At 36.7% G+C, this 12,362-nt stretch overlaps 1 pseudogene; it reads left to right on the top strand.

Moving 5' to 3' along the window:
• The first annotated feature begins 1,271 nt into the window (after nt 1-1,271).
• On the top strand, nt 1,272-1,388 carry LOC128644233 (uncharacterized; annotated as a pseudogene).
• The last annotated feature ends 10,974 nt before the right edge of the window (nt 1,389-12,362 follow it).

Genomic DNA, 12,362 nt, shown 5'->3' with positions numbered 1-12,362 from the left:
CACCATATATTTTTTGTTTGTTCTAGGTATTAGTGTAATTATAGTTTCACATGTAGCACCATTAGTTAAAAGGTGCACCCGATCCACGCCGGATTAGCGGAAGAGTGGTGTATTTCTCTTCCGTTTTTTTTTTTATTTTTTTATTATTCATTTACTTATTTTTTTTTCTCCTTAAAACACAAATTAAAGTTTTCACACTAATACACCACTACACATCACTACACACCTCATGGAAAGGTATATTCCTAACTTAAAAGTCAGGTCCCCTGCGATGCCCCCCAAGAGAGACAAAAAGTCCAAGTCAGCACAGGAGATAGGCTTGGAGGATAACATGGACCCCCAGCTAGCAGGCACTGAAAAACAGCTGACACTTAATCAACTGGCAGAAATGCTGTTACCCCAATTCGATTCAGTTAAAAAGGAGATAGCTACTCTCTCTACTGAGATTAGGTCTTTTTCGAATAGAATATTAGAAGTAGAGCAAAGAATCTCAGCGGTTGAGGATAGACAAATTGCACATGACACTAATTGGGTCAATTATGAGAGCAAAATAAAAGCGATGCAATCTAAAATAGAGGACCTGGAAGACAGGTCGCGTAGGAATAACATCCGTATAATTGGACTACCAGAGTCAATCGAATTTCAAGATCTAACTTTATTTGCTTCTGTTACCTTACCACAATTGTTAGGAATGCAGCTGACAGAAAAAAATACATGTAGAAAGAGCACATAGAACAGGACCAGCTAGGGAGTCACAGGAAGGTAACTTGCGCCCCAGAATGGTGATAATTAAATACTTAAATTTCCAACATAAGGTACAGATTATGCAACATTATAGGAAAACTCAGGGGTTCAAGATAGGTACGCGACCTGTCTTCCTGTTCCAAGATAATGGCACCTTACTGTTCCAGCTTAATCAAGGCAGGGATCCAGGCTAATATGAGGTACCCAGCCAAAATAGTAATTTTTTCAGAAGGGAATGTGACTGTTTTAAATACAGCAATAGATGCTAAAAAATATTGCTCTGAAAAAGGCATAGAGATTCGATAGGAAGTCCATATTCAATCATTAACCTGAAATAATGAAGATGTATAATTTGTTGATTACTTATTTTAGTTGCAGAAAGGGGGGAGGCTTGGCTGGGGTGGAGACTTTCTTGTTTTTTGTTTTTTTTTTCCTCTTTCGTCCTTTTCCCCCCTTTTTATATCTTTCTGTCCACTTTTCTATTGAGTGAGCTCAGAATCTTGAGAAAGTTATGTTTTGAATGGCAGGTCTACCGCCATTCGGCCTTGAACACCCGATCCCGTATGATCTCGGAAGTGGAACAGGGCTGGACCTGGTCAGTACCGGGATGGGCGACCGCCGGGGAACCCCAGGTGCGGTAGGCATATATGTAGTAATGATAATCAGATTAGATCCCTTCTCTGGATTGAGAGGAAGGAAGGTAACTATATTAGATAAAGGTTTTTATTATAAAATCGTAGGTTTTTATTTTTGTTGTTTTATTATGACTATAGATATTAAATGCTGAAGTGTGTATCATGGAATGTGGGAGGTGTCACATCCCCTATTAAAAGGAAAAATGTGCTTAAAATGTTAAAACGCCAAAAGCCTGACGTCATTTTTTTGCAAGAGTTGCATTTGAAGGCAGCAGAACTACAAAAATTACAAACTAACTGGATAGCGGAAATCATAGCAACGCCATGTAATTGTAGGAAACGCGGAGTAGCTTTAATGTTTAATAGGAATTTGACATATACGATAAAAAATCAAATATTAGATTCGAGTGGGAGGTTTATGCTTGTTCAAGCTGAAATCAATAATAGACTGTGGACGTTTTGTAACATTTATGGTCCCAATGAAATTGAGATAGAATTCTGGGAAATGATAAAAAATAAATTGGTAAAATACTTAGGCCAAAACATAGTGGTAGCGGGAGACTTTAATGCGACAATGAATCCAGAGATTGATAGGCTAAAATCAGGGGCCTCCAGGAAACATAATAGAGAGGCCAAGATTTTGCGAGGTTTAGCAAAGATATTAAAGCTAAAAGATATTTGGCGTCTGCAGCATCCAGACGAGCGGGCCTTTTCGTGCGAATCTAAAACATTTAAAAATTTCTCACGAATAGACATGTTTTTGATAGAAGAGAGGCTATTGACAATGGGAATAGAAACACATATCGATGAGATAGTTATCTCAGATCATGCAATAATCAGCCTGAAATTCGAAGATAAGGAGATCAAAAACAGAAGTAGCAATACGTTTAGCTTCCCGAAATATATGTTTTTAGATGAAAAGTTTCGAAAATTTTTATCTGATAGATGGAAGGTTTATTTCAGACAGAACAGACAGGATGTGAGTAGCCCAGAAGTACTCTGGGAAGCAGGGAAAGCAGTAATGCGAGGGGAGATCAAGAACTATATGATCATAAGAAAGCGGAAGGTAACAGAGAGGGAGACTCAACTAGCAAACCAACTGAAAAACTCATATAGGAGATATGTAGCTAACCCAAATAGATCTACCTGGAACCGGTACAAAGTAGCCAAAGCAGAGCGTGAGACTTTTTTCAGAGAAAAATGGGCAAAGGAGGATATCCGAATCAGGGCATTTTGCCAAGGATATCAGGGGATTGCCTCCAAGTATCTAGCAAAATTAATAAATGACAGAAAAAAAAAGAACCTAATTCCACTTATCAAAGAGGGACAGAAAATGCTTACTCAACCGACAGAGATTAGAGAGGCCTTCCATAGATATTATCAGGGATTGTATGCGTGTAAGGATATAGATAAGACAAAAATGTCCGAATTTTGGCAACAGATCAGTCTCCCAACAATAGACAAAAAAGAATTAGAACAGATGAATTCCCCGATAACAGAGGAGGAAGTCTTAAATATGATAGACAGAATTAAAACAAACAAAGCCGCGGGGCCTGACGGACTCCCGGCAGAATTCTATAAAATTATCAAAAATGAAATCTCGGGAATATTAGTAGAACTATATAACAGCTATTTTATACATGGGAATCTGAAATCACTCTATTTCACTGACTCTACAGTGACCTTAATTCATAAGAAAGGGAAAGCTACAGAGGAACTGGGGTCATACCGTCCAATTTCGCTCCTGAACCAAGACTATAAAATCTTAACGGCTATTATTTCAGACAGATTAAAAAAGGGATGGAAAAACTGATACACAATGACCAATCTGGATTTATTCCAGGGAGAAACCCGGTCCGGAATATGCGTAGGGTGCTGGTTAATCTAGATTATTATTTTAACATCACACAGTTGTCAAACAAAAAATCACAAATGGATATGGCAATGCTTACGATCGACGCAGAAAAAGCGTTTGACGCTATAATCTGGGATCATTTATTTATGTCACTTAAGAAATTTGGTTTTGAAGGAAATCTGATTCAGTTAATTAAAAAGATTTATACCAATCCTAGGTCCCAATTGTTGGTTAATGGTGAACTTTCGCAATTTATAACACTGCAAAGAGGTACCAGACAGGGGTGTCCACTGTCACCCCTGCTATTTGATTTAGCACTAGAACCATTGGCAGTTCAACTCAGGAAAGAACTAAAGGGAATAGAAGTTGGGGAACATAATGTTGTAATCTCATTATACGCAGACGACATGATGCTGTTCTTACAACAGACAAAAAAAAACATTCCTAAATGTCTGTCAATTATCAACAATTTTACCTCATTCTCTGGATATAAAATTAACAAGGAAAAGTCAGAGTTGCTCTGGATTAATCAAACCAGAGAGAGCTTGTTACAACATGGGTTTAAAGAAGTAAAATCGTTAAATTATTTAGGTATTAAAATAAGTAAAAACCCCAAAGAATGGTATAATATGAATTTTTCTGAGTTTTTTGAGAGTCTAGAAGGAAGCCTAAGAAAGTGGAACATACAATTTCTATCACTTTTTGCAAAAATAGCTGTGATAAAAACAATTGTTTTTCCACGCATATTGTTCCTAATGCAAAACTTGCCTCTATTGATCAACAAACGAGACATAGCAAGATATAACAAAACATGCGCACAATTTATATGGGAAAGAAAAAAAGCCGTATAGCTATCGAGAAACTTGTTCAAAACAAAAGATATGCAGGGCTCGCCCTGCCGGACATTGCAAAATATAACTTAGTGGCTTTAACGAAATTTGGAGTAGATTGGTTAACAGAAGCCAATAGTGTGACCTACTATGACATGGAAGCTACACTGCTAAAACCTTTTGATCTTAAGGCAATTTTACACCATCCTTTCAGGAGGTTGCCCAGCAATGTCAGCACGCTTTTAACTTTTGCTAATGTAGTTCGTGCATAGCAGAAATTCTGCGGTTCAGTTGGTCAAGAGTTTTACATTTCTAAATATCTGCCATTTATCGGTACTCCGATTTCATATCTGGGATAAACAATAATGCGGCCTTTAAAATTTGGTCACAGAAAGGGTTATGTTATTTTTTCCAGTTAGTTCAGGGTGAAGGACAAGTGTTACAAACATTTGAAACATTATCCGAACAGTATCAGTTACCCAAACATACATTCTTTGCTTATCTACAAGCCCGAAGCTATCTCCTAAAAATCTTGCAAACATGTAGAATGGTCTGGGATCCAGGAATTGATTCAGGAGTGAAGTTGTACGCGGCAGGGAAAAGATCCATATCATATTGGTATAAATTATTATTAAATATATCAGGGAAAGAACAAATTAAGAAAAGGAAAGTGTTTCTTACTAAATATATCACTTCAGTGCAAGGTGAAAATATTGAAAGAAGCATTAAACTAGCAGACGCTGCAACGAGAGTAGTAAGCTGGAAAGAATCGCAGTTTAAGCTTTTAAATAATTTTTTTTTTTTTTTTTTTTTTTATAGTTTTATTGCACATAAAATAAAAGATACAGATATGCCAGGGCATTCCCGACATCATGAAAACAAAACAAAAAATTCGCCATACAAGGCAATCATCTCATTCTTATTGCAACTATAATTTTCGTGCTTCAATTTATACAAACAATTACAGTTTTTATACAATCAACAAAAAAGAAGGGGAGAAAAAAAAAAAAAAAAATCCACAACTGGGAAGAGGGGGGCCCCCCAATACTTAATTCAATTTGGAAATTCATTTCTAGCAATCGCGTTGTGCAATGTTTCTGACTCCCTAAAAGGGTATATTAACCGCTTCTGTTCTGTTTCCGAGAAAGCCTGTATAAATCTCTTCCACTTGTCAAGGAAGCGTTTTATCTGAGTTTCAGAATTAACTGTCGTATCAAATTGCTCCACTATTAGTTGTCCCTTAATTTTATTAATACATTCTATTAAACTGGGGGCTTTCGTGGACTTCCAATATTTCAGGATTAAAGACCTCCCTATTAATATTGCTGTATTTACAAATTTAAAATTAATCTGTTGTCTGGGAGTTTGATACATAAAGATAATATCCTCTTTTTCTAATTTAATCTTTTTCCCGTTAATTCTGTTCAGCCAAAAATTCAACTTACTCCAAAATTTTTGAATCTTTGGGCAGGACCATAGACAGTGGGTCAGATCCGCTAAAGGGAAGCTGCATCTAGCACATTTATTTTCGGTATTTTTATCCCATTTAGCTTTTACGGCAGGTGTAATATATACCTTATTTATCACTTTCAAGTGAGACTCTCTCCAACCTATAGTAGTGTTGCTTTGTCTACTAGATTGAAACTTTTTTGTAGTCTCTCAGTTGGCTGTCGCCAACTTGCTGCTAAAGCCCCTATTCTTGTTGTTTCTTGGAACTTTTTGATTATCTTATACCAAAAGGAGATGGAATAGTTTCCTTGACTATACATATTCAATACCATATTCATCCTTTCGCCTAAACCATCTCGTATAGATTCTTTGTTAAAAGTTTCTAGAAAATGCCGTATTTGCAAGTACGCGTAAAATTCATTATTTGGGATTCCAAACTCACTTCTTAGATCCTGAAACGTTCTACAAGTTTTAGTGTCCCTATCTTGCAATTGTTGTATGAAAGTTAGACCCTTCCTCTTCCATCTATGGAAGACTTTCGACTCTATTGCTGGTATAAAGTTGGGGTTCCCCACTATAGTCAAATATTTTGAGTATTCCGGGCTAGCTCGTAATAATTTCAGCAATTTATGCCATGCACTAATTATATTCTTAACGGTGGATAGTTTTTTAACTTTATCTGGCAGCTTCCCTTTATGATGTAATAAAGCTTTTAAGCCATATGGGGCCACTAAAAATTCTTCTATATCGTTTGTGGCAACATAATTTGCCTCTGTTAGCCATTCTAATGCGAATTTACCCATACATATTAAATTATATAGCTCTATGTCTGGAAAAGATAAACCACCCCCTGTTTTAAATAGTGACAAATTATGTAGTGCAATCGCTTTACGTTTGTTGCCCCATAAAAATTTTAAACAGTCCCGTTTAAATGATACTAAATCCTTACGATTGATAAATATAGGTAAATTTTGTAGTAAGTACAGAATTTTAGGAAATAGGACCATTTTAATTAAATTTATTTTACCTGACAAAGTCAATGGAAAATTAGCCCATCTGGCCATATCCTTAGACAATTTTGCCCAGATTTGAGGGTAATTTAATGCATACCAATTTTCAGGGTCTCTAGACAGTACGATGCCTAGATATTTTAATTTTCCATTTGCGTTCTTAAATGGCGCATTCTTATAGCTATCTCTTTTTTCTTTTAACCAAAAAATCTCTGATTTGTTAATATTTACTTTATAGCCTGCAAACTTACCGAATTCACCTAGAATTTGAATTAATAGAGGAATATTTTTTTGGTATCTCTTAAGAAGACCAGTAAATCATCAGCGTATAATAAAAGCGTAGTTCTTCTATTCCCTAGCCAAATCCCATCTATTTCCTTTCTCAGGATATCGCTAGAGGTTCGATCGCTAAATTGAACAAATAAGGGGATAACGGGCACCCTTGTCTGGTTCCTTTCTGTAGAGTAAAGTTTTGTGATATATTACCATTTATCAAGATGTTTGCCTGTGGCTCGTTATATATCAATTGTATCAATCTGAGGAAAGAACCTGTGATTCCAAAGTTACTAATTGTTGTAAATAGATGATCCCATGTAATCATATCAAAAGCTTTTTCAGCATCTATAGATGTGATAGCCATATCTGTTTGAATCCCCGTTCCCTTTTTTTTAATCTGGTTCCAATAGTAATCTATTATCAATTGAACTTTCCTCAGATTGGTTGTAGAAGTCCTATTAGGCATAAAGCCAACTTGATCTTTATGTATTAATGGGGCCATCATTTTCTTTAATCTTTGGGCAATTATGCTCATGAGCAGTTTATAGTCGCTATTTAACAGTGAGATGGGTCTGTATGAACCCATCTCTTCCGGGTTCTTACCTTTTTTCAAAACTAATGAAATTGTTGAAGTTGTAAAGTATTTGGACTGCATTTTATTATTAATATATATTTTATTGAAAAGGCCTTCTAACGTAGGGATTATTTCTTCCTGCAAGATTTTATATAGTTCTATCGGAATCTGATCTGGGCCGGGGGCCTTGTTACTCGCCGTTTTATTAATTACTTTTCTTATTTCTTCTTGTGATATAGGTCTATTTAACTCGTCTAGATCTTTTTTTCTAGCTTTGGTAACTAATTTTATCCCAGAAATTTGTTTTAGCTTCCAAATTAATCTTATCCTTTGTATATAAATTTTGATAGTATTTATATATATACTCGTTTATTTCTTTAATATTGGTCAATCTCTCTGATCCCTTTCTAATCGTCTCTATAGCCCGCTTCTTCTTCCTGGCCTTTACTAGATTTGCCAAAAATTTACCAGCCCTACCACTATGTCTGTAAAAAAACGCCCTTGTCCTAAGATCTTCTTGTCTTAATTTTTGCATAAGAAAAGTGTCTCTTCCTAGTTTGGCCCTTATATATTTGTCCCAACGTGTCCCTGATCTATCACTTAGAAACGCATTATAGCAATTACGTACTTGTCCTGCTAGCTGTAACTCTTTCTGTTGTGCTATCCGCTTATTTTTTACTAAATACGCCTTGATTTCCCCTCTAATGAACGCTTTCAGGCCTCCCAGAAAATTTCATAGTTATTTTCATATTCCTTATTGTAGTAAATATATTCCTGCCATTTTCTCTTTAACCAGTCCTTGAATTGTACATTTGTACTTAAGTATGTTGGGAAAAAAAACTTTGCTGGGTCTCTTTTGACCCCTTTAAACTTAAAATTTAGTACGACAATCGCATGGTCTGATATTACCACTTCTTTGATATCTGTTGATATTTCTGTACCTAATAAGTTTTCCGAGATCAAGAAAGCATCTATCCTAGACATAGTTTTATGACTATGGGATATACAAGAAAAACATTTTAGATCTGGGTTCTGAATTCTCCAGATATCTTTAAGTCTTAAATTTTTACACAAATTCTTAAGTAGTTTAGTTTCTGCTCGGCTATTGCTATTCATAGAGGGTTTTAGCCTGTCTAATGTTGGATACATCACCATATTTAGATCGCCTCCCAGTATTATGTTCTGCGTACCATATTTCATTAGTTTGACTTGAATCTTGTTCCAGAAAGTTTTGTCTAGGCTATTTGGGCCATAAATATTACATAAAATCAGAGGTCTTTCATATACTATAATATGTAAGATTGCAAACCTTCCTTCTATATCTAATTCTTTCTCCATAATTTTGTACTCTAATTTTTTATTTAATATAATTGCTACACCTCTTTTTCTTGTCGTGCAGGGCGTTGCAATCACCTCCTCTACCCACCCTACTTTAAGTTTGTCTAATTCCTGTTTTTTTAAATGTGTCTCTTGTAGCATAATTATATCTGCATTATTTTTTTTACATTGTTTCAAAATATTTTTCCGCTTCCATAATGAGGAAATCCCTCCCACATTCCATGATATTACTTTTACCTGTTCAGCCATCAAATATTATAGTATACCCTATAGCGCATTGCTAGAGAGAAAGAGAAAAAAAAAAAAAAAAAAAAAAAAGGGGGAGGGGAGCCCCATGGGTAAGGAAAGAGAGGGATGGGAAAATAACGCACAACACAGAACATAATAAACAATAATCAATGCATAATATAAAAACCAGATACAGAGAAAACCTTCTCCGTATCGCCCAAAAGTGCTGAGAACATCTTGCTCAGCTAAAACTATAACCATAACTTCTCTTGGAGGCTCTAGCCTATTAATCATAGCATTAACACTATTGATCATCTCCAACTTTATTCTTTCTTAGAACCTGGTTAGTATCCTTTTTGGGGTACTTCCTTCTGTACTCTTGTTACTAAGAATTCTGTCTAGAATATAGGAAATCTTTCGCTTCTTCGTAATTATTCAGTAGAACGTTTCCTTGTTCATTAAAAATTTTAATTTTGGCTGGATATATAATTGAGGCTTTCAGACCTGTTTTGATTAAGCTTGTACAAATAGGTACCATTTCTTTTCGTTTTTTTGACGTTTCTACTGAAAAATCTTGGAAAAGCAAGATGTTATACTCTCCTATCTTTACTGGGAATTTTTTCCTATATTGACTCATAATCATGGCTTTGTCTTGAAAGTTCAAATACTTGACAATAACTGGTCTAATCTTAGTCTTACCATCCGTATAAGTTCTAGCGCTACCTACTCTGTGCGCTCTTTCAACCTGTATCCCTTGTGGGGGAATTTGCATACCCAATCCTAGAGGTAGCTGTATTGCCGTAAAGTGTATTAAATCCTGAAATTCCTCTATCTCTGGGAGTCCTATAATTCTGACATTGCTTCGTCTAGCTCGGTCCTCTAATTCTTCGACCTTATTTTGCAGCATATGTATTTGGCTAGATTGTTCCTTTAATTTAGTCTCGTGTCTGACATTCATATCTTCTATATCAGATATTCTGATTTCTACTTCTTGTAACCTCTCTGAAAACTGTTTAACTTCTGCCCTTAATTCTGAGATATCCCTCTTTACCTGATCGAATTGGGGCAACATAATATCTGATAATTGTTTTACTAGGTCCTGAGACTCCATTGTATGTATATTTGATGTTTCTAACAAGATTCTATTCTCTGTATCTAAACTGTTTCTTTTTAGCGTTTTTTTTTCTTTCCCTTTTGGTGGCATTGCCGGTGATTTATTTTTAATAGTGACAAATCTTTCCATATGTATGTGTATGGGTGATTAAACTAATAAGGGCCTGGTGGTGGCCTAAACAAGTCCAAATGGGTGGACAGGCAAGGGGTAAAAAAGAGGGGACAGAAAAAAAGGGGGGTGATTGACGTGTGAGGGGTAAATTCTAAGTGGTGTGTTAACACTCTATTCGTGTAAGGTGTGGCTGACTGTGGTAGTGCCTAATTCTAAGTCGAGAAACAGTTGTCTGTATTTTTAGAAACAGTCAATTATCTATAGATATCAATATAGCTCTTTTTCCTTATATACCCAATGCCCAGCAAGTTTCCAAACAAGCCTTTATAATCTGTTATTGTGTATATTCTTTCAGCAGCTTTATCTGACCACGGTTAAACATTTAACTTTCCTAGCATTTTCTTAAATTACTACAATTATTCAGTGTTAAAATCTTAGCCTATTACAATACTTTGGGAGCCTAGCGCTTCATATCATGCCACAGAAAAATTGATATAGCTTAATATATAGCTCTTAAAGTTCTCTGAGTAGTCCAGTTCCTAAGAAACATTCTTATAATTAATTTTCAACTGTCTCTATAGATGTATCCTTCTATTGCTACTCAAGGCAGACTGCAGGTGTTTCTCTTTGTCCGTTATAATTGCCTTTTTTGCTATAGGCTCCTGAATGGACAGATAGCAAAATCTTAAACTGGCAGCATTCAGTAGCTTTTATAGGCTTATATAGCAACTCTTCCACTAGGCAGATAGCAAAATCTTAGACTGGCAGCATTAGTAACCTTTATAGGCTTATATAGCAACTCTTCCACTAGCCAGTTATTTTTACTTCAGCAAAGTTTATAGTAGTCTTGGGTATAAGCCGAAATCAATGTAACCTTATCAATTAGCCCAGAGAGACAAAGGGAATAAAAGAAAAGGAGTATATTCTTCACTTTCCTGTTCCGCCAGGACTTCACCCACCTTGCGGTACCTGGCTAACAACAGCTGTAGTATAAAGGTTTCCTTACTCCATGAGATACTGCTACAGCACTTTCTTTCGCTTTAGGGATCTCAAACCTTGATACAGTATACAAACAGGACATCTGTTAAATCTCTCCTAGACGCCTTAGTTATATGTTTTTCTTCGTGGGGGGGACACTGCTTGCATCAGTATGTTGTTACATATTAAGGGGGCTTATTACACTGATCGCCCTTACACGAACAGGCCTTGTTTACTTGGGGACCTCCATCCTTAACCAATATTCCAGCAATTCTTTGCCTACTCCCCAATACGCATCATCACAAGTGCATACCTGGCCTTGTCTTGTCTCCCTTAATCTTCGTTCCCCCCACACAGGTTCTTCCAGATAATAAGCGGAAAAAGTACCTTACTTTGAGATTGTTTGCTGGCTCTCCGGCTTTGCAAGCGTACTTATCCCTTTGCCGTTTGTAGATGTCTCTCCGCTCCGGAGCTCTGTTCCTCCAAGAGGTGACCCAGGCAATGGGTCTGCTGTTACGCCTATTTCGTGGCGGCCGTTTTGCTCACCCTCGTCGGGTTCCAAGCTTCCCGCTACTACTGCGGGCACCAGGCAGCTCGCCTAAAGGTCAGGCTTGTCGAGTCGAATCCTCGGAGCACTTGGGGCTTGTTGCGCGCTCTCTCCCAACCAAAGCGCTACCACACGCAGCATCCGTGCAGCTCCGCCCCTTCCGGCCATCCAGCACAAATGTGAAAAAGTTAATCAAACTTTGTATCGCTTTTAAATAATTTCTATCTAACCCCAAGGATTATGAGTAAATGGGACCAAAATGGGGATAAGAGGAATTGTTTTAAATGCCAGAAAGAAGGAGTGGATTTGCAACACTGTATTTGGGACTGCCCTAAAATCCGACAATTTTGGAATAGAATACAATTCTGGGTGAACAAGTTTGTACAAGAGGAATGTGCCCTCCAATTAAGTTATATCTTTCTTTTAAAGGAATATGGGCGATATAAAGGGGAGGGACAATTAATCAACATGGTTATTCTGGCAGCTCGTCATCTGATATTTTGCAAATGGGGAGCTCGTGAAGCCCCCACGGTAAACTAACTTGTCAACACTATTAAGCTACAAATGATTATCGAACGACAATTTCTAGTTGGGGGATCGGAAAAGGCTTTCAGGCTATTCTTTGATAAGTGGAAGAGGGTAATTATCTCTTGGCCCCAACAGGCCCAGATTC

This window comes from Bombina bombina, unplaced genomic scaffold (genome assembly GCF_027579735.1).
Source record: "Bombina bombina isolate aBomBom1 unplaced genomic scaffold, aBomBom1.pri scaffold_525, whole genome shotgun sequence".
Classification (NCBI taxonomy): domain Eukaryota; kingdom Metazoa; phylum Chordata; class Amphibia; order Anura; family Bombinatoridae; genus Bombina; species Bombina bombina.
Note: the sequence above shows the minus strand (reverse complement) of the source record. Positions and strands in the feature narration are given on the sequence as shown.